The sequence below is a fragment of the Atheta coriaria genome, unplaced genomic scaffold, assembly GCF_025399875.1.
Source record: "Atheta coriaria isolate IRGN ID8LTWV9N9 unplaced genomic scaffold, Caltech_Dcor_3.1 hic_scaffold_6_pilon, whole genome shotgun sequence".
NCBI classification, from domain to species: Eukaryota; Metazoa; Arthropoda; class Insecta; order Coleoptera; family Staphylinidae; genus Dalotia; species Dalotia coriaria.
The window spans coordinates 584,102-607,859 of record NW_027045448.1 but is presented as its reverse complement, the minus strand read 5'-3'; the positions used below and the strand labels follow the sequence as shown (position 1 = coordinate 607,859).

The 23,758-nt window shown below is 37.1% G+C and overlaps 1 protein-coding gene and 8 non-coding genes across 10 annotated transcripts in view; 2 read left to right on the top strand and 7 right to left on the bottom strand.

Moving 5' to 3' along the window:
- Ddr (discoidin domain-containing receptor 2) overlaps positions 1-23,482 on the bottom strand; it is a 68,549-nt gene extending 45,067 nt beyond the window's left edge. For both annotated transcript variants that reach the window (XM_065304756.1, XM_065304757.1), the window contains exon 1: positions 23,121-23,482. The gene's annotated coding sequence lies outside the window, so the exon portion shown is untranslated. The remainder of the gene's footprint in view (positions 1-23,120) is intronic.
- Positions 4,843-4,916, bottom strand: TRNAV-AAC (transfer RNA valine (anticodon AAC)). The gene has a single exon. It is a non-coding gene; the product is annotated as a tRNA-Val (tRNA).
- Positions 5,483-5,556, bottom strand: TRNAV-AAC (transfer RNA valine (anticodon AAC)). Its single transcript has one exon. It is a non-coding gene; the product is annotated as a tRNA-Val (tRNA).
- On the top strand, positions 18,865-18,936 carry TRNAP-AGG (transfer RNA proline (anticodon AGG)). The gene has a single exon. It is a non-coding gene; the product is annotated as a tRNA-Pro (tRNA).
- TRNAP-CGG (transfer RNA proline (anticodon CGG)) lies at positions 19,160-19,231 on the top strand. Its single transcript has one exon. It is a non-coding gene; the product is annotated as a tRNA-Pro (tRNA).
- TRNAP-AGG (transfer RNA proline (anticodon AGG)) lies at positions 20,815-20,886 on the bottom strand. The gene has a single exon. It is a non-coding gene; the product is annotated as a tRNA-Pro (tRNA).
- Positions 21,124-21,195, bottom strand: TRNAP-CGG (transfer RNA proline (anticodon CGG)). The gene has a single exon. It is a non-coding gene; the product is annotated as a tRNA-Pro (tRNA).
- Positions 21,288-21,359, bottom strand: TRNAP-AGG (transfer RNA proline (anticodon AGG)). Its single transcript has one exon. It is a non-coding gene; the product is annotated as a tRNA-Pro (tRNA).
- Positions 21,587-21,658, bottom strand: TRNAP-AGG (transfer RNA proline (anticodon AGG)). Its single transcript has one exon. It is a non-coding gene; the product is annotated as a tRNA-Pro (tRNA).
- Positions 23,483-23,758: the final 276 nt, after the last annotated feature.

Below are 23,758 nucleotides of genomic sequence, written 5' to 3'. Positions count from 1 at the left end.
TCATAAATAATGTCTCTATTAAATTGGGAAGATAATATGTCGAATATAACACATTTTTTGTAAAGCGCCACCAAATGAGGCACGTCTTTTATTGATCCCACAACAGGGATTCTTAGATTGCTTCCCGTCCATTGTCGTTGGCTCGTTTGCGGGTTCACGGTTGCAGTGGTTCGTGCTGGGCCTCGACTCATTAACGTTCCTTGTTAAATTTTACTGGCATAAGGTCTAACTGAAGATAATGGTTAGTCCTTACGATTCATCTGATAGCTGCTAGTGCAACGCAAACAAGGATATCATAACCAAAATTATTATCATAAAACATTAGATATTATTTTCTGCAATCTAATATAGACTTATACATAATTATAGAATATAGCATTTAAATCGCAACGTACACTACATAATATCTGTTAATTAATCATAAAACTAGATGATTTATTTAAATATTCATTACCTTTATGAATTTATTTCAAGCGTAGAATAAGATAAAACTAAAAGTGATTTGATAAAAACTACTATTGGGGTAGTGACAGAATGCAAATCACCTAAGATGAGGTAGTTTATGATACAGTAGTAGATTCATTCACATATTCTTTACATTTATTATTTAAAATAAATTTTGCCTAACATTTCAAGTGCGAAATAAGGTAAAGTGGACGTGTGTTGATAAAATCCGCTGCGTTGGCCAATGTATACAAAACATTGCAACAACGATATGATCGCGGGAATATTTTTAGTTATAACGGACATGCTAGCGACATCTCGGAAAGATTTTAAGAGTTCAGTTTGAAATCGTCTGCTAGTGTTATTGAATCGGGCATTTAATAAGTGATCGTGCATTGAATGTATGGCGAAGTAACCGTGTGCCTGTAATCACTCACAAGGACACGGATTTCAATCAGCAGCAATATTAAATCAAACACCAGAAATTAAACATACCTACTATATATTACATGATATCTGTTGATAAATTATAAAAAAAAATTAATTATTTAAATATGTTTTACTTTAATGATTTAATTTCAAGCGTAAAATAAGATAAAGCCAATGAAAATTGATAAAATTCGCAGCTGCGATAACCAATGTGTATGTTTACAATTCTTTGCAACTGCGATATGATAAAAACCCGAGAAGATTTTTAGTCGAAAAGCACATCTTAGCGACATCTCGGAATGACCTTAACAGTATAATTTGAATTCGACTCTTTGTTTATTGAATCGTTCATGGTAGTAATGTGTGAGTGAATGTACTGAATGACACACTACAAAAATGCTGTTACCTAACAGAAGTATATATCAATGAACTAATTTACTTAATTTTAGTTTTTTTATTGCCATATTATAGTTTAAAGGACTCTCTGCACTATCCTTATTTTTCAATCGTCCTAAACCCTTAGAAAGTGCCTTAAAATGTACGATTAACATTCAAAAAATTACCGTTCCTGGAGTTTCTCAGCCTCCAATTGGCCATCAAGCACTCTCTCCAAGTTGCGTATTCATAAAATCTTCAAAACCATTTGAAGGAGCCCTAAAATAACTATCTAAAATTAGTATTTTTCAAGAAAAATTAAAAGCATGCTGTACCATTTTGCCATCCTGTATCACACCCAAATGATTCGAGTGTCTTTGATTTAAAATGTATTTCGGAAATTGAAATTTCATATTTGTATGAAAACAATGATCTGTGTAGTATAATTGCAACAATACTTTGTCAATAAGCGAAAATAGCTCAGTTGGGAAAGCGTTAGACTGAAGATCTGTAGGCCCCTGGTTTAATTCCTGATTTCGGCACGTTACTTTCGTCAGAGATTTATTGTAATACAGGAAAATTTTGTTTTCATTGTGGCCAGAAAAATAACAGGTAGTATCCCCCAAACTATATGACTTTTTTTTATAGTTTCTCACCGCCATGTTAGAGAAAAGACTTCCCCTACATTTGCAATCCCTTTGCGCTTCTAAAAATGCTCAAAGGTGTTTTTTTAAAAGTAGCATTTTATAGCATAAAGTATGTAAACATGATGTAAAAAAACACCTTGTATCTCGTGAACGAATTTATATTTTAAAAGTTTGTTACCATCATATTATAGCCCTAGATTTTCTCTACACGATGCATACATTTTCAATCTTCTAGCCCTTTTAGAAGTGCCAAAAAACTCTCATTAAATATTGACATTTTGAAAAAAAATTATAAACATGGCGCGCAAAAACTCTGTATCTCGCGACCTAATTGAGTTTTTTAAAGTTTGTCACGGAAATTTTAAAGTTCGAACAATGCATGCTTTTTCAATCTTTTAACTCTTCCGGAACTGCCCTAAAATGCCTTTTGAATATTGACATTTTTCAAAGAAATTAAAAACATGGTGTGGAAAACACCATGTGTCTCGCGAACTAATTATCTTTTTTAAAGTTTGTCATAGCTATTCTAAAGTTCGAATGTCTCCCTACACGATGCATTCTCTTTCGATCTTCGAGCCCTTCTGGAAGTGCCCTAAAATGCCTTTCAAAAGTTGGCATTTTTCATGAAAATTGTAAACATGGGGTGCAAAACACTCTGTATCTCGTGAACTAATCGACTTTTTAGAATTTGTCGACCCCATATTAAAGTTCAAGAGTTTCTCTACACGATGCATACCTTCTCAATCTTCGAGCCCTTCTGGAAGTGCCCTAAAATGCCTTTTGAAAATTGGCATTTTTCAAAAAAATTAAAAACATGGTGTGAAAAACACCATGTATCTTGAGAACTTTTTGACTTTTTTGAAGTTTCTTACCGCCATCTTTAAGCTCGAGAGCCTCTTTACGCGATCCATATTTTTCCAATCCGATATCCCTTGCAGAAGTGCCCTGAAAGGCACTTCAAACATAGCCATTTTTGTCCCAAAAATTTCATTTTTTTTGTCGAAAAACAGGGTCGAATTTTTTTCTTAATTTTTTTTGCTTAAAAATCAAGGTCAATTTTTTTTGGTAAATAACAAGGTTGAACTTTTTCCTTAATTTTTTTTGGTTTGAACAACAGAGTCAAACTTTTTTTTCTTAAAATTTTCTCGACGAAACATTAAAATAAAAAGATGGAATTTTGAATTCCTGAAACAGTAATTTTCTAATTTAATAAAAGTTATTAGTTATGAAAAAATTGGCGGCGGCGCCTGACATTTAAAAGAGTTATTTAATTATTAATAAAATAAATAAAATAATAATTTACATTGACTTTATTCTATTTTACGCTTGAAATTAAATCATAAAAGAGAAACATATTTAAATAATTCATTTTTTTACAATTTATCAACAGATATTATGTAATAGGTATATAATCCATTGCTATATAGTATGAATGATAAATTTCTGGTGTTTAATTTAATAATGCTGTTGATTGAAATCCGTGTCCTTGCGAGCGATAACAGGTACACGGTTACTTCACCATTCAATTCAATGCACGATCACTTATCAAATGTCCGATTCAATAACACTAGCAGACAATTTCAAACCGAACTCTTAAAATCTTTCCGAGATGTCGCTAGAATGCCCGAGATGTTGCAATGTTATGTAAACATGGGCCATCGCAGCGGATTTTATCAACACACGTCCACACGTCTGGCCGAATGATAGAACCCACCAAACTGTCTGGAGACTAAAAAACACAGTTTAATTGCTCTCTGAATATTTTTTACATAGATATAAAATTCAGCCGTTCTAATATGACGTAAGTATAATTCAAAAATATTATAGTTTAAGCGTGTCTGGCTGGGGTGGAAACCATACCAAGTGTCTGGCAATGAGCAGCGCATGTTATAATAACGTTATGAATAAAATATGCAAAAATGGAGTTTGCTTAAATAACGAATTTGACATCATAATTGGTACATCTTTTTTTGGCTGTTAACTGCCAAAGGAACCACGATCCAGGTTTCATAATTGGAGATCGTTCTTTGCTATGTTGAGTAGACACATAGAATCATTTTCATCGTGCCTAAAATGACGAAAGTCTGGCCGTTACTCTCATAATTAAGTTTATTTTTGAAACATTTTCAATATTAATGTATATTTTTGTGTTTATGTAGATATATATCGGATTGCACCTCCTTCATAAGTAATTTATACCATTTTAATTATGTTTTTACTTCAGTATCGCAGTATTTTTAACTTTTATTACGTGATTGTTGTCGTTGACAAAGAGTGCTTGACCCCATATCACTTTTTAATAATTAGTTCTTTACTTGTGGAGTCGTTTAATTGGATCTGATGGCACCCAGAAACAAAAAAAAAGTAAAGAGAAGAGGGAAAAAAGTTCAAACGCTATTGAAGAGAGGAGTATTGAAAGTCGAGTACTTAAATTGCGTTTTTTATACGCACACAAGCGACAAAGTAGCGTTGGCGGTGCTGTACTGAGTTCACAGCTATGCAGGCCCTGTGTAGGACAGAGAGGCGGCGGCGGTGGCGGTCCTCGCATCAGTTTGGTGGCGCGTTTTGACACAGTAGTCCACACCGCGATGGGCCGCAAGTTGATCGTTAATTAAAGTTTACCCGCTTGAAAACTCTACACTCAACTTCGCTACCAATATTTGCAGCAGGATTGTGACGTTTGCCGGCACTCACTTCGATGTGGTGGCGAATGCCTCAATATAACGAGTGGCAATATTGTCAAAGCAGTTATTCAGAGAAGCCTTTTTATTCAATAAAGTCTGCGCGAGAATCAATTGGATTCTATCACTTTTAGATAGAGAGATTAAAACTGTTCGATATCTTTGATGTCAGTCTTTTGCAGAATATAAAAGGTGGAATAAAAAATAATAACATCAATAGATAATTAAAATTTCAGTTAATAGTTAATTTTATTAACTCAAAAAAATGTTTCCGCCCGGGTTTGAACCGGGGCCCTTCCGCGTGTTAGGCGGATGTGATAACCGACTACACCACGGAAACAGTTGCATATTGTTAATAACAATTATAACACAATGAGCTTGTTGAGAATAACTGAAAATCAAAAAATAATGTAGTTATTTAATAAAACATCAATCATAGAATGATGAATACGTATTGATTTATTTATTAAATGCGAGATTGATGATTCATTTAATGAAAAATACCTGCATAATCACCAATCAGACCAAACAACACCATGCTGACATCACTTCCTCAATTAGGGAGAGATAAACCTCGAACAACTGAATTGAATATCGAGCAGATTTTGTTGTTACAGATTATATCCAACAAAGCGTCCAGTTTCTCTTTTTGCATGTACAAAATTGACTTCACTGGCAATATAAACATATTGGAACAAAGTTAAAGAAAAAAATGTGTAAATTACAATATTTAATCGATTACAAAAGTAAATAAACAGTTTCTTAAAAAATGTTTAATGTACCTTGAATAATATATGTTGTGGAAACTTTTAGAGGAATTTGCAAATAAGTAGAAACTTTACAATTTACAACATTATCATGAGTTAATTTTAAAAGTCAATAACTAAATTAACTATAGAAAAACAATGTTTCCGCCCGGGCTCGAACCGGGGACCTTCCGCGTGTTAGGCGGATGTGATAACCGACTACACCACGGAAACAGTTCTGAGAACAAACAATTAGCCGGCAAGATTAATTGTTTTATTTGGAAGAAATTTACAGAAATGAATAATTCAAATATTTCCATCAGTATTTTATGTTCCCAAATATTAGTAATCAAATGAGACACAAATAAAATGATTTAAAAGAGATCATATAAAATAGGTAGATTTTATAAAAATAAAAGAATATGACGTAGTAAGTATTTAAGAAATCTAATTTAGCAATTTAAAGTCTATTATTAATAAAAAAAATTTAAAAAATTATAATTAGCTGTTAAAAGTACCTTAAATGTTAAAATCTATTAATATATTGCAACTAGTCGCATAGTGCATGCTTTACAACGCTATTTCGTCCTAGGGAACGTTGCGCAAATATGATGGTATGCAGTTTTTTCTTAAAGAAAACCCTCGGGCGGGATTTATGAGCACACGCCTGAGCGTCTCCACCGCTAAAACGGCGGTAATGACTTCTAGGCATGAATTCTGTTCTATGATACTAGCTTTGTGCGCGCACCTACATGAATGCTGGTGGAGTGCGCCGTGCGCGAGATGAAAGATTGTCGGGTCGTAAAAAATATGTAAAAAATGCGATGTCAATATCGTATACGGAAAAAATGAATAGAATGTAAAAAATCCCCAAAGCACAAAATAAAATTTCGAGAGAAAAATCGAAAAGTGAGAGGATAATAAAAACCCGCTCGGCGCGTTGAGATAAAATATGAACGGTGTGAAAATATGAAAATGAATGAGTTTGCCTAGGTCACAGGCGCCGGTGTCGAGTCTATGAATAAGGTGTGACTGTGCAAGTCGTATAAAATGTTAAATATTAAATATCTGACACAACATCTGTAAGATACAGGGTGTTACATTACACTACTATAATTGTGATACTTGTTATCTTGTCATTAAATACGCGTTTTTATATTACTGCTGGTGGTTGGCGATATTGGTGTTGTACTGATAGTCAAGGCGTAAATACGAATGTTCGAACGTAAAAATGCACCCGATAAAACTCATTACTTGCAACGCATGATTCATCGCCAATAAAAATTATTTATTGCATTGGAATCGCCGTGTGAGTCGCAGCGAATTGCATTACATGCTGTATGCGTTGTAGCCAATGTAATCGACATATCACTTCAATGGCACAATTCGTGTTTTTGCATTCTTCAGAAAAAATTTTCACAAATAATATTGTTATGAGTCGAATACTTTGATCTGTGAAAATGATCAATATTGTCATATATTATCAAACATAAATTTGATTCTACTGAGTATAGACTCCAGACAGTCCTTTTGTATCGCATGGAAATTTATTAATTAACATCCCATTATGGCGTAATCCGTGTAATATGAACACTGACGATTAATTATACCGGCTTGCCAGCCATTTTAATTGAAAACAAAAGTTTGCTTGTAATTACCCAAGTCATCAACACGTTGTGTACAACTTTCTCATCTACTACGCGCTGAGCGGCGAATTTCTTTACTCATAGTTTTAGTTCTTCGCCAATCGCGGCAGCACCATGAATCCCACGCCCTCGTCGAGACCACAACAATAGAAAATTGAATTGGTTAGTTCTTTGCATCATCATCATCATCATCTTCTGCACAGCAATCTCGGCGCGACTTCACTTCACGCTTCTGTGCTACGTTCTCCTCTTATTGTCGAGAACACGCGCCCCGAGAGGCGACAAACAATTCAGTTCTAATCAAAATAATGACGGTGGTCTTTTTAGTTTTCGTGAATGTTAATTATAATCACAATTATAAACATTCATAGTGTAAAGTTAGGAATTAACATGGCTAAATAAATCACACAATTAACGGATTGTAATTACTTTTTTTTAAACAATCATGATTGTAAAGTTTGACGTTTCCAGCAGGGCTGGTTGTGCACTTGGTTTAATTAAACGGTCCGTCTATTCAAATAAAGATAATTGAATTTCAAAGCGAACGCAAAACGTTGTTGTTTCTGCCTGCCTATTTATCTATCGACCAAGAACTATCTCGCCTCACTCTTTCTTTGTTCTACAGCGCTTCAGAGCGACGGCAGCTTTGTATGCCTGTGCGTGTTGGTTGTTTTCGAGTGGTGAGACTCCACGGACTTGTCAGTTTCCAGTCGTCGGGAGCTGTAATTATCCATCTTTATCAACAAGTACGCATCTCGAACCGAAGCGAACATCGACCATTTCACAACTTGATTTAAATTAAAAGCACACGTTCACATTGTAATTTAATTAATTAAAAATGTAATATTATTTATAGTAAAGTAATGTATTGTCATGCCGGGGATTAATAGCTCAACAAGTCAGGGATAAAATGTTAATCCATAATTAAAATTCCTGTTGGCCACCTGGTTCTCCATCTCATCTAGTAGGCTAATGGAACGCATCCTCCATCCCCAAACCATCGTAAATCTTAATACCGTTGACTGCTTTGTTTCGCGGCTTTCGGTAGTCGTTGCACGACGATATAATTGGTACGTATGCAACCGCACAACCACGTAGGCCGTTATTCAACGACGCGCTTAGCGTGTCCTCATCTTTGCGGATTTAATTCTTGACTTGCCGACTTTAATTCGCTAATTCCTCTGAATCCCAGTCGGCTTGGTTCGCACGCGCATCGTTATATAGACGATTGTTTCGTTTTCGTTCGGTGACGACTCCGGTAAATGCAGTTAGTTCGCCACTCGCAGGTTGTGTGTGCGGTGAGCGGCGCGCCATCGCTTTCCGGCGTTTTAGGGTTAAATCCATGTCCGGTCGCCGCGCGCGTTGCTCTAATCCGAACGGCGAGCGGAGGACTTTACCTTTCCTGCTTGTTTTCCTGTCGTCCGCGTCGCTTCCTGTCTTGTGTTCGCATCCTGCGGAAAGCTACGACCGGCCAAGGTAGATAACTTTGCGCCCACCGGCCAACACAATAATACACGACACAAGGAAAACACCTTGGAAACTCATTTAAGAAATGCTACCATAATCACGAGGCTTTGATAAATTATTTCAGCATTATACCTGCGTCTTTATTAAGCTTTGCGGAAAAAATAGAATTAATAAGTGAAGAGAAAATTATTAAAGCCGCTTGGCTGCGGTAATATCGTCAATTTAATTGGGGAATTCATAAATTATTAATTAGGGAATTTATCGAATGAACGATTCCCGGCGCCAAAATCGAAAGGAATAGGAAACCATTAGGATATGAGCTTATATCGGTAACGATGGAGAATAGGGGGTTGGTGGGTATGAAAGGACCATGTGTGCGGCATAACGGAAAACTCCCGGCTCCGCCACTTCCGCCCAACGGAATAATAAATTACGCTCCGTATTATTTAATTATTAAATATATTAAAAATTATTTTGCAAAATTTGTGCTGTCTGGCAAAAATATATATTTTAATAATCTTATAAGATTAATATTAAATTACATAATCCAACATTACAAAGATAATTTTACACAAAAATGACAATTTTATCCTGAATAAAATCTCATACCAATTATGACTTCCTTCGCACAAAAAGACCAAATTTAAAGTTAAAATAATGTAAGTCCAGTCCTGGTTACATAATAAAAGTCACGTCGTTGAGTTTTCCGCTTACCTTTTGAGTTTACTTTGCTTGCCAATTACATTATTTGCGGCTTTTGAATTTTGATTTCGCTTCAACATCGACTTCCCACCACACAGACGAAGCAAAAATCCCAATTAAAATTAACAATTTAATTCGATTACATCAAGGCACACGTTATAATTAACGCATTTAGGTCTTGTTTAATTAAAGTCTTATTATATATAAATAAATGTGCTTTTTATAATTTGACAAATTAATCAATTATCGCACAGGGAACAGTAATATTTCGAGTATTTGTGTTGTAGCGCTTTTTTATTTAGTTGTTTGTTCAATTGCGCGAAGCGACATTGCTTTGGGGCGAATTCTTTTCGTTTGGAGAGAAAATTCGTTGAAACAAAAAACGCCTCGAGCGCAATGTGCCCACGCTACACATCAACGCGAAGATGGAATAAAAAAAGAGAACGAAATGAAAAAACAAAAACAAAGCGATGGCGAGTGAAAAATAAAAGAGACCAGAGGACAGCCGAACACGAGGGTGAACTTCAAAGTCCATTGTTTATTCGAAAGCTATTTTAATGGTTCATATAGCAGCTGTGTGCATTGCGTTGAATGGACCGAGCGAAGCAGCGAAGGAGACGACACTACGACAACGCTTCGCTGGTGGAAGAGAGCAGAGATCATGGGTTCGTGGAATGAGAATCATCCACTCGACCTGAAGGCCTTCAGCTCGGGTGCGTTTCGCTGTTGGATGGGAACACAATGAATGCCTGTGTGGAAATAATGCTTTAGATGCGCAATTTGATGTATTTGATGAATTTTATCAACGCGCAAGCCGAATACGCAATTAGCTAATTCTTTAAATTTAAATCTGAAAGGATTACATCGAGTTGATTAAACGAGAGAACGATTCTCATCAAAAAGGATGCTTTTTATTAATCATTGACACGCAACGCCATCTACTGCAATTATTTGTAAGCTAAAACTTCACTAACTTAACCTATAAGTTAAAATTTTCTGGAATTTAGCACAGCGCGGATCCGAATTGCATTCGCAAATAACAAGTACAAACACCAAAATGTAACAAAGTATTTTCTCAATTTCAGCAGTAATTCGAGACGAATATCCACTTGTGCAAGAGGTCTTAGCCGAGTACGTACTCAACCAGTTACAAGCGTTACGAGATACCTCGCGCCGCAGTGATATGTAAGTGCAACATGCAACATCTCCACTTCAACTGAACTGCAACGAGTAGAACTGAAAGAAAGCCATGAAGATATAGGATGGCGACGTTACAGTTTACGATGCGAGTATCATTGTTTTCCCACGAGAATTACCTCCCCAGTTGTGAGTAACATCGACTTATATTTCTGCAGTTTTTCTTCTTTGCGTTTCGCTTTGGGGCGCAGCGCAAATTTCATTTTACATTTATGTGCTCTTCACTTTGTCGATTTTGACTCGGCATTGACAATACAGAAAGAGTCAAACGAATCTATTCAAGAAGAGAACTTCTTCACTTGGAAAAATATTACAAAAGTAATAATATTTTTCTAGTAGACAACATCATCTTTTTCTTGATATATAAAAAATATAAGAGAGTTTGAGCGAGGAGCCGATAGAAGTTTTCAGAGCTACATTAGACACTTTCCATTAGTGATGTAGTGACGTGCACTTGAGTATCTAAGTACAACTGGAAACTTTGCCAAGGATTAAATGCTCGAAAGCTGACTTGCCTTACGAACTCCTGAACGCTTCTCGCGTCGTCGGCAGTAAGTAAAAAATAAACGAAAAGTCCAAAACTGTATAAGTCGCGACGTATGTTTCGATTGACTTCGGCAAAGCTGCAAAAACGTAGTTGTTGCGTTGAAAGTGTCGGGTGGGTGAACGCATCAGAGCGAAAACTTCTTCGATGCGGAAGTTCGAGTTTTTTCGATAGGTACACTTCGCATTGCCCAAGTTATATTGCTTTTAATTTTCCTTTTCGACGAGAAGGTAAGATGATATCAGCTGAAAAGTGTACGTCACGTAGGTTTAAAGTTATTGAACCGGTATTTAATATAAAACATAAAACTTTCAATTTGGGCATGAAGGAAATAGAACTAAAATAATTAATTATTGCAAGAATTAATAAATTACAGAAAGTGAACTGAATTATTTAATGCAATTATCTTAGTTTTCTGGATTGCTGACTTCGTTTGATTATTTCCACAATTTTACTGCTAAGAAAAGTTATAAAAAATGGAATACCATTACCAGATTGGTTCCAATTCTACGATTTCAGCCGGAACACTGAACTCATTCTTTTACCGTGCGCAGGTTTTAGATGTAGTACAAGTTGTTCCACCCTCAGCCGTTATTTGTCAGGCAATCTTACAGGATGTATAAAAATTTAAGTTTACGAAAATACGTACTATCGATTTTAATATAAAAATTAAGAATGAAACGCATCATTAATGTTGAAATAATGAAAGCCCTGTTAATCCTCACACGTTTCTGCCAAATTGACAATTTTTCTACTTATGTGTGGTCCACGGTTCCGTTTACAACAGTAGCATTTACTGGTCAGCCGTTGGTCGTACGTGCGGAATTATTGCCGCATCCAGAAGGCTAATGATACGTCGTAAAAGCCACCACAGGATCCGACTTCCACAAGCGAGCAAGCAATAGGAATGTGGAAAGTGCAAAGCGACCAAGATACCCACACAGATAAGAACACGTCCTCCCGCTCAAAGCAACAAACGAGCGTCCGTCGAAGAAGGACGGAGCAAACTTGAGGTGATACAAAGATTACGAAACTACTACTTGCCGAAACTATTCGATTGTATTAGTTGATACCCGCGCTACCAACTGCAGCATAAACGAAATTCACGCCATTCAGACGAACAAATCGAGTCTTTACAAAGTTGCAAAGTGTAAAGTTGTGGAAGAATGTGAGACACATGGTATGTTTGATCGAGGTGCGCATTAAAACTGTAGACCTGTGTCCTATGTCGTCGATGGGTGTTGGTGTCGTAATGTGGTATTATTATGCGTTTAGCATCGCTTTCGTTATCGGAAAGCGATGGCACCATCGACCAAATTGCCAACCACCGTTTAAAAGAAATAAAAAATAAATGGAAAAGAATGAAGATCAAACGATCGCAAGCGCAAATGGTGAAAAACATTGCTATAAAGATAGAAAGCAAGCCACAAAAGGCAGCAAAAAGACCTGCCTGTAAAGGACTGAAAATGTTAGGTTCTACGAAGTCCAAGAGTAGATGAGAATACAATGAAAGTTTCACATCAAATTGTCCATGAAAGAAGCGACGACAGTCAATAAAATCACTAATGAACAAAAAAATATATGTTTAGAGATTAGAGCAAAATATTAAGCAAATATAAATTGATGAAATAATAAGTATTATCAACCTGTAATTAAGAAAAATTACAATTGCAACGTTTATTACCATTACCTGCTGACCCGTTTGACTGATGAATGCATAGGTTATTATACTCCGCAATTTTAAAAACAACAAAAGCCCGCATTTAAACATGATTGACAGTTAAATGAACGACTAGCAGCACGACCCAGTCTTCCCTAACTTTTCTTCCTTCCACGGCTCTTCCTTCCTTCCTGATGTATTGTGCATCGTAATTCATTCGTTTTAATGTTTCCCGCTGATGGAAAACGACGGATGGCAGCTAGAATGCGTTGCGTGGCGCTAGCATCGCTGCGCAGCCATTGCCATCCGAGTAAGATTAGTGGCAGGCGCTTATCGTTTATTAATTAACGTTTTAGCCCGTCACACGCTTAACAAACGAGCGCACAACTGATGGCACCATGAGGATGTGGAGAGCATATGTGCCCCACCTCGTGGGGATGCTCTGGATCCATTTGTGTCAATGGCGAACAATAATCAATTACTAATTGTATTTGTACTTGGCACAAGAATAAAAATAGATCGTGTTTGTTCGCATCACTGAAGATAGATGCTGCTATTACTTTCATTCGTTTTATTAGCGAAAACTTCATTTTCACAGCGAATAAATTTGCATGTGACATTTTAATGCACAATGAATTTCATTCGTTTCACTCCAAGAATAACCTAATTAAAAAACTCATAATGACGATGTCAACTTTACGCGTATTAATGCAACATTTTAATTTAATAAATGTACATAAAATACGCTGGAAGTACCAGGAAAAACTTTTATTTCCACCATTCGTAGATGAAATAAAACGAAATAAAATTGAAAAGGATTTTATGGATTTTAATTAAATCCAACCGACTATGTAATCCATCCTCGCAGGCCTATCGGATGCCAACTGAACTGGACATGGGTACACAGAAAATAATATAAATACTCGCGACTGCCACCTACTCAACCCCCCACAGCTCAGTGGTGCATCATGTAACAAAATATCGGCAACAGTAGAGTTGTCCAGGTTGAATGCGTCATGTTGCGTCAAATTAATATTACGCCTCAATCGAACACGAAATAATTCGAAATTTTGCCACACAGGCAATCGTACAAAACGGATGTACAAATTTCACAGTTATTTGTTCATAAAACAAAGCGTGGTGGAGTAGTTTTCAAAATTTCCAATTTCATATATATGTTAGAACAACAATGCAAACTTGTGCATAAAACAGAATTAATGAGTTAATAATTAGCGGGTATAGTTTAACTAGCGCATTGGGCATTCAAAACGGCCAACAGTAAAATTATCGGTGTTTGGTCATGGATGCGTTGATATGATTTTATTATTATTGCTAAATTAACACGATGCATTTGTTTGTGGTTATGCAGATCGATGGAAATACTCAATTGTAATTACGTATTAATTTTGTACTTTTTAAGCGTTTTTGTTAATTATTGTGTAAATATTATTTGGTATTTATTATATTGGTAAAATTAAATTTTAATAAACGTAGAATTGTCCATATTAGATATGTGAAGAGCATTGAATCATACTTTCTGCACAAATAAACAATATTTATTAATTTCATAAAATTAGGTAAATTTAGTGAATAATTAAATGTATGGAAATTTTTGGTATTTTAATCTCAATTTCAAGTCTAGACTATTCAACCTTAAGAAAATCAACATGCAATATGCGCAATGAGTCCTCAACTAATAGGGCCTTTTCAAATAGAATAATTGCGTTATTTATGACGGTTTGATTGGGGTCGCCGCAGGTTAAATCAATGAACATTTGGTCGACGAGGCACCATTGACACCGCACACATCACACCAGCATCTGAGAGCCAGCAGCATTACTAACCGCAGTGGATGGCACCCGGCCGCAGGTCGCGCTCGCAACCCGCACACTCTAATGTCGATTCTGCAAGTTACCCATCGCGCCCTCAACATCCATAATACGGCTATCGATGCACCCACACAACCACTAGACACCGTGCGCCAGTGGCAAGACAAAACGGAGTTCTTGTAGTATTCATGCCCCTGGCCTGGCTCCACGGTGGCGATGAATTGACATTACCGTACGGAGGAACGGTGCAGACAACGATGTGGCTGGTAGCAGAAATCCGCATGCATTCGCCGTCGGCGGCGCCGGACACTCGAGATAATCACACCTAATTCCCATTCGAGTGCAGCGCGCTACCAGGTTGCATGCGGAGCACCGCCGCTGACTTCCTGTCGCAAGCACAGCCGACAACGGGAAGGAACTTAACAAGCACATACTACATGTTCTCTAGGCGCAAATTCAGTAAATATTAATAGCAGGTTATCATTTGCTAATGTCTCATACTGTACAATGCAAGTATAGGTAATCAACATTGGGACTTGAAATTAATTCATCGAAAGCACTTCAATTATCAAATACGGTAAATACAAGTATGATTTAGTGCAATAAAATCACGAAACGTTTCTTGAGCCCCCCCTTATTATTCGTAAACATGCAGTCTTAAAGCATGATCTTGTCGTAGTTGAAAGGGACAACGGAACTGTTCACGACGTTATGGACACTAGAGCGTCCTACTTGTCGTCCTTAATGTTCCACGGAGAATTACACCTGGGAAACGGCAATATATGCAGTATATTCATGGAAATTAACCCCCGCTGGTCGTTATTGATGTTGTTCGCGTTATTGTTGTTGTTGTTGTTGTTCGCTTAATTATAATTAACTTTTAATTAAACGTATTCACTGCCACAATGCATCATTAACTCGTGGCCGCATGTATACAAAAGGGTAATGCCCATCCGAAAATCTCAGATGATACACGCTAAAAGCTGATACATAATAGAGTTTCTAATCTTAATCTTTTTTAACAAAATAGTTGAAAAATTAGGTTAGGATTAAGATGGTGGATTGTCAACTAATTTTTATGACCAATTGACCAAGATAACTTACTACTACTCACTTCCACGCACTCCCGACCCTTTTAATCCATGAATTTAAAACGTATAAAATTCTATAATGTAAAGTTCGATCTAACAAAGCTCGAGATTACTTCAGATTACGATAGATTTTCGAAAAGCGTGCGCACGATTTTTATTTCGCTCGCTTTTTTACCATTACCATTACGATTTGGTTCCTCTGATAGAGCCTCACTGATAAAGCACCGTACGGCGTGATGTTGCACCGTAATGGTGAGTACCGGCAGAAAAAATGAACGCAAAAAAACGCGCCGGGATAGCGAAACAAAGCAAATCCGGCAATGGCAACGTGAAAAACGTGACTTCGATAAAAATTCGTGACGCATAATGAAAGGGAAATATGCGCGCTTCGGTGCCATCATTTGATAAATACAAATAAATGCGTTTTTTTTTTTCGTTTTCAACACTCGTGCTGTATGCAGCCAACGCGTGCTCTAACACATTTAGGTACAGGTTTTGAGAATTGTATGTGTGCGTGTGGCACACAGAAAAAATACCAATTTAATCGGGTTTACGCGATGATCACTTCGCTTGTTTTGCTCGAATGTTTAATATTTGATTATTTCGCTTCATTACGCTCATTTTTGGCGTGTGAAAAAGCACAAATTACTCGGCAAACAAACAAAATGTGCAAATAAAAAAGGGTTGAACATTAAATGATACAAGTTAAAACGGATGAAAGCAAATAAATTTTTAAAAAGTGGAAATATCAACTTTGTTTAAGCTTTTGCTTATGTCAAATCAAACAAGAGCTTTGATTTCACTTTGTACTTTGAACTTTATACGTGTTGCAACATTTCTGTTGCGGTTATTGTCGACTGATCGTAAGTACAGAACATTCTGAAAAGCATGTGGTCTTTCCCTTTCGCCACATGAAGTTTTGCACACACAACTCGGAAAACTCGATGTAGTTGACTCGTTGTTCTGACAAACGCTTCACAAACGCTGGTTCCGTAACGTGTTTGTGTCCGCGTGTAGACCAACTTAATTACGTATCGATTTTACCTCAATTCACCTAGTTTTTTCCTCGCTTTAGAATCGTTTCAAAGTGCTGGGACGAAGAGCGAAGCGTTAACGTTCACATCAACAGTGCATAAATAATTATACACTCGCAGAGTCCGACCTGACTTTTATTGCTGAAACAATCTTTACGTTCACATTTCAACTGTCATATGATTTTAATTGACATGACTAGGTACCTATTTCATAACACGTAATTTCATTAATTGCAGCAAGATAATTATAGTTACGTTCAGACTATAGCACTAAAATACAGTTTTCATACATTTCAAAGAACCGTATTTTTATTGTTGTAATATTGATGTAACTAACCTTAAATAAACTTATACATTTTGCCCGCAGTTGAAATAATAGAAAATTAAGCAAGTGAGATTTATAAAGATAGTTTTAATTATGCCGGGTTAAATAAAAGCATATAAATTGTGCATAAAAAAAAGAAAAACTGTGAACGTAATGTATTCAGCGCATTCAATTCCCTCATTTGCACATTCGACTGTATCACGTTGAATGTAACAACCAACGGGCGGAATGCGCACCCGAAGATCGTAAGGAAGTGCATGCTGAATGCGAAATACAAAATGCAACGTTCTCGGGTAATATGCAATGTGCAGCGAAACATTTAAAGCGTTTAAAAGCACGAAAAGCACTTTGATTTGGTTACTGGGTCACGGTTGATTACGAGCGTGCAGCACCCGCTTTAAAACGCATTAAACACGTTTCAATCTAATTTTCTTATTGTGATTTTTGCTCAATATAACACTTTTCTACCCCTTTAGTCTCTGGATTAATTAAAGTTAAACGTATATAGTGACTATACATGGTGTCCTTGAGTAGTACGTTTCACTTTTATCTGCAAAGTAAAAGTTTTTTTTCCGTAAAATGTGGATGTAGGTTATACTTTGCTTCGGCAAGCGCTGGAAATGTTGGAATCGATTTGCTTTTAATAGTTGCAGCAAAACGCGCTGAGAGTTGGAAAACAACGCGGTGATTATGCTGTCGAATAATGCGAGGAGTGAATTTTTCACACACACGCAATCCATGGCGCCAATGTTAAACGGTTTAGCTTCGAACAAAGTTATTATTATTCAACTAGATTTAAAATTATTGTAGAACGTACATTATTAGGAATATTGTTGAGATTTATACATAATGATATAGTATCAGTCATATAGTATCAGCAGAAAATTATACTTGTCATGCAAATCATGATATCGCGTATCTTCTTCAAGAAACAATCAATATTTGTTTGTAAATATAAATTTACTGTAAATATTGAAAAATAATAAATCCGCAGTTTTTATGATTTCAAACAAATGTTAATAATATCACATAAATCAATTAACTGCCTACTCTATTTTCTTCATCTTTAGTTATCAATTCATTAAACACTCGTAATATTTAAGACCAATTTCAATCTATTAAAGTTTCTATCAGATGGGAACTAGAACTATCCACTTGAAAACATTGAATGTTTGATTTATTTCCCTTTTAATTGAAATATATTTCGTGTTCGAAGTAGGTTAAACACAAACGACACCGTAAATGACACTTTGAATATTACAAATGTTCCAAGTCACATCTGCTACAAACACAAGAATTATGTTCAAATCGAGGCCATCTTCAGAAAACTATTGGCACAAACACAAGTATAACATCTTCATTTCGACTTATTTTCGTCAATAAACACTGAGAAAAAGGAGAAAGCCGAGTTACCATGGCAAGGCATTTTCACGAAAACATGATCGAGGTTTAGTGTTGTCATCGCCTAAATTATAGAACGCTCGGATTAAAGTGTCTACACGTATAAGAATACCGAAGGACTTGAATAACACTAGAATTGAAATACTACTCGGATTGTTCACTGCGAGCGCAATGATATTGAAAGGAGTGGAAGACTTGGGACTTGGCAGAAGTGCCGGAAACTGCTAGGGAAGAACGCGAAGATGTCGAGATTGTTATTGGAATAGGAGTGAAACCGAGCGGGCCGGTGCCGAGGTTCGTGTGGAGAAGATTGTCTGGAGACGAGTGGGAATGAAGGCTGGGAGCAGATGCGCTAATAATTCATATTCTAATCGGCAGTTACATGTTTCCCTTGTTACCCTGATGTTTTCACATGTCTTCGAATCTGATGCAGGAAATCTAAGTTGGTGGATGGTGAAATTTACTTGTTTGATACGTGATGATAGAAATTGAGCAGTCAAGTAGTTTGGTACATTGCTATAACTCGTGTTATCAACGTCAAAGTTTATCTTAATTTTGATGATGAAGGTCATAATGTATTCAGTAAAATATTAACAAATCATAAATAATTATTGCGTAGTTTGGCATTAAATTTAATTTGTTTAATGGCTCGTTGGTCTAGGGGTATGATTTTCGCTTAGGGTGCGAGAGGTCCCGGGTTCAAATCCCGGACGAGCCCACAGATTTTTGCATATAGCGTTTTTAAATAAATATTATCGACATTTGTTCACAATTAAAACTAGTACCTAATTGGAGTGTTTTAGCTGGATAAGTCTCTAAACACAATTCGAATGATTTTGTTTTACATTTTATAAATTTAAAAAATACACCATATAAATAATCCTGCAAAATTTTACAATTCTTTGTCTCCACAATTTTTTTGCATTTCAGGTGTTTTCATCGGCTCGTTGGTCTAGGGGTATGATTCTCGCTTCGGGTGCGAGAGGTCCCGGGTTCAAATCCCGGACGAGCCCGTTAAATATTTTGTGCTTTGTTATTATCACCACATAATCTAAATATTTGCACTTCCCATCTCAAATTGAAGCAACAAATATCTCATATTTCTAGCGGGAACTTCATATAACTGGATATTAAACTCTAGAATCGGAATGTGTAAGTAAAATGAGCAACAAACAATTGTACCAAATCGAAATGTAGAAGAATGTTATTCGCGTTTAAACGACTACGTGAATGTGCATATGGACCAACCACCAAACAAGAGAGCCGGGCCGAGAAAAACGGTAGTAACAAAGTCGAGAAAATTGCAGGAATTGGTTTTATGCGCTTTTCAGCATCTAAAAAGAAAAGTAGCCGTATACGAGATGCCGTTATATGCTATATGGTTTTGCAGGTCTTGCACATCGTGCATGTGGTGTGAGCGAATGTTCACCATGAGCAAAACGCCAATTCTCTTTTCAATTTTATTGAAACGGCGATGGCACGAGACGGGAAAACGACCGAGGCGTCAACGCGCCAACGTCGACGCCACTCAATACGGCTGCAGCGAAACGGCTTTCGGAACGATGCAAATTGTGTATATTTCATTAGGGCGCGCGTTCGGGCTCAGGAATGAGAGGGCCGGGGAATTTACAACGACTGTAAAAATGGTAACGTTTTCACCAACGCTCGCCGGGGTAAGTGTTTCCTTATGCGCGCAACGTTCCGACCGTTTCTGACGTTCTTAACTTATTTGTACGTTTGTACGAGTGATGTACTTCTTTGGGATTCTCGCGCAGCCACTGCCGCTGTCGTATAGTGGCAGACAGTAAAAAACCTAACGAAATGAGTAAAAAACGTTACAACTGGATCAAGGCGGACGCGGTGCACGACAGCAGCAAGCCCTTAAAGGTATGTGTTAAGCGCAAAATTGAAAATATGAATAAAACAAGTCACGTGGTCGTAACCACAAGAGAACCACGAATTTGTAGTACGACATGCGCACATGCAGAAAATGCGTGCAACATTTTTCAAATGTCCGTTGAATGTTTCGTGTTTTACTTTGCATTTCGCTGCACAAAATTTGCATCTCAACGTCGCGTGTTGGTATTCTTGGTGGGACCTTGCTGCAAGGCACGTGCTTTGCTGCTTTGAAGTCGCCCAACTCAACCTCTCCGCTTCTGGTAGGACCCGGTGCCTGTAGTTATTGGAATAGTTGCGGGCATGCGGGACTGGAGTCGCGGACAAAGTCAAAGTCGTGAGGCGGCGTCGGCAGTGACGGTGGTAAGCGTCCGTTGGCTTGGCGTCGACGTCGGTGCGTCCGGAATGGCGGGACATCTACATCTACGTCGACATCAACATCAACATCACGCCCGTCTATTGTACGGCGGCGTTTATTAGGTTCCTCTGGCACTCAATAAAACCAAATACGTGAAAGGAATACCGGACACTGCGCTTCTTGGGCATAAACCGAACGCTGCGGTTTGGTCCCAGTTTGCGTTTAACATGCAATCAAAGTATTGTTGACAGTTGAAATAGTCAGTAAATGATTTTTTTAGTCATTTTACACATAATATTTTGTTTCTTGGTGTAAAAAGTTAAATTTTCGAGAAAAAAGCGCGGGCTCGTCCGGGATTTGAACCCGGGACCTCTCGCACCCTAAGCGAAAATCATACCCCTAGACCAACGAGCCGATACTCAGTAACTTACCGTTAAATATTCGCGAAATTAATTAATAAGTCACATGATTATAAATAAGTCAATACCACATGCGCAGATAAGATAAGCGCATTGTCATTAAAATTTTCATGAGTCAACCAAATCTAGATATGCTCAGATCGTCGGCAAAACAATTTTGTGGTTTGGAGATGGACACGATATAAATATGTATGTTATGATTAATTTTATTTAATCAAAAATGATTAACTACGGGCTCGTCCGGGATTTGAACCCGGGACCTCTCGCACCCGAAGCGAGAATCATACCCCTAGACCAACGAGCCGGGATGATGACGTAGCAATTATTAAACAAACTTCATGAACAAATGTTCTCAGTTGTTAATTTAATACACATATTGTTTAAAAAAAAAAGTGCGGGCTCGTCCGGGATTTGAACCCGGGACCTCTCGCACCCTAAGCGAAAATCATACCCCTAGACCAACGAGCCGATGCGTAATATTTTAGCATTAAATATTCGCGTAATTAATTATTAAGTCTCATTAACATAAATAAGTCATTACCGCATTTGCGGATAAGATTAGAGCATGATAATATTTCCATTGGATGACCAATTCTAAATATATATTTATATTGTGAGCAAACTTTTATCACGTGGTTTAGAGATGTATTCAATATAATTTTTTTTTATTATAACTTTAAAATATATGTCAACGCGGGCTCGTCCGGGATTTGAACCCGGGACCTCTCGCACCCTAAGCGAAAATCATACCCCTAGACCAACGAGCCAGATACCTTATCACAAAATAGTTAATTTCGTGAAATTTTTCTGTTTAGTTAAACTTATATCAAAAACGATTTTTGCTTGTTTATTTATAAAATGTAACTGATTGAGTCTGTTCAACGCCAACAAATTTATCCTTTTAAGTGAATATATAAACTAAACGAATTTCCCTGTAGTGCGAACAGTATTGCCGCCTCAGCGATGCAATTTTCTCAGTCGATATTTCGTTATCCCATCAGCGCAACGCTGCATCTTCACTCCTGCTAGATGCATGTTGGATGAAGCGATGATATCGCGATGTGCAGCAGAAGATACGTTTATTTATAGCGGGCGCCCTACACACACACACTCTTGCAAGCACAGGTTTTTGCATAAATATACCAAGCAAATACGTCGGATACCCGACGAGCGGAAGTGTCGAAAACAAAGTGCCAAAACCGCTTCATCTTGTTTCGAACATCAATGCGTTCGCCTAAGGAACTTTCCTGAGATAGCTCCGCTAAAACTGAGGCCTGGATTACACTCGCACGTTAAAACTCAACGAAACCAGGATGAAAAGAAAGTTGACGAGAAAAGAGGGATCAGAACGGACCTAATGTGTGGGAAAAAAGTTGTGTGTGTATGCATAGATAGACGTAATCTTGTTTTTATTCGATTAGAATGTTTGATTTTAAATTTCACAATGATTTCACTGTTTTGATCAAAGCCGCTAACAAATTTATGATAACATTGATAAATAGACAAATTCTAACGAAAATAAATTCAAATATTCAGTTTAAAATCAAATTTTGAGCTTTTGATGTAGGCAACCTAACATACACCGACTTAACTTAAGTATTTGGTTCACCGACTTAAGTTTATATTCTCAGAATAATAATATGAAATTAACGTTATTATAATAAAGTTTAGACATTTAGATAATGTTCGAACCCATTATTATTGGATCAAACAAAATTATCAGCTTCAATCAATGTTTATTTAATTGATTAAGCTCGTAATTGAATTGTGTTGGAGATTGAAGACGCGCTGTTGTCTTCATAAGCCTACTTCTGAGAAGGAGCAAACCCAGCCGGAATAATCATCGAAATTATAATAAATTATTCAAGCAAACGATCCTAAATTGCGGGTTCGAAAGACTCTCGCCAAGCGTATATAACCAGAGAGTCTAAATACATCGCATCGCATCCATGCCGTTTAGTAATAATTTACGATAATTCAGCAACGAGCGCGGGTCCCTGGGTCCCGCGTCCCTTCAAGACGACTAACAATTTTAAATTGACCCGCAAAGGTTAAACTCATAATTCGTATTCGTACCACCTAAATTGATGCATTCTTAACCAAGCTCTTAGCGATCAAATCCACTGTCTATCATAAAATTACATTCATTAAAGTACGTTAAGTTTTTTCAGTGCGCGCGTTCAATTAGTGGCTTAATAATTAATTGGAAAAGCGTTATAGTCTACTCACCGTTAATGCATTCAGTTGTAAGCTCCATTATGATTCCATTTTTATACTTTAGTGATTTTAAATGTCAAATTAACTTGTAAAACAATCATTTCATTAAAATTTCGCAAATAAACAGTTTATATAAAAGTCTTAAACAAATTATTTAATATTAAAATATTTTTAAATATTTTTAAGATAATTTACAAATATGGTGTTTATTTATCGTTGCTTATAGTGTAATTTGAGATTGATTGGTATGCAAATTGTGCCTAAATTTGTTTACGCAGAACATAAATGTCACGTGCACCACGCGTCGCGCGTCTTTCGTACACGACGTAAAACCATGCGCTCAGCAGGCGAGCCGGTCTGATGCGTTCGCAGGTCGGTCGAGCGACTGACTGAATGCGCCCAACGGCCCAATGCCTTCTTCGCCTCCTGCTGCCGCCAGCGCCTATACTTCGAGTTGGTTATGTTGACGTCGAACCGCCGGCACGTTGTCGACGCGCAGGCGAGAAACCTTTATCAGGGTAACGCCGCATGCCAGCAGGATCTAGCCCTACGAATGGTAGTAGTGGCGCCGCCTGTTGCCGTCGTTCTAAAACTCATAAATAGCTGGGATTTACAGCAGGATAAAAACGATTAAGTTTCCTTTAAATTCA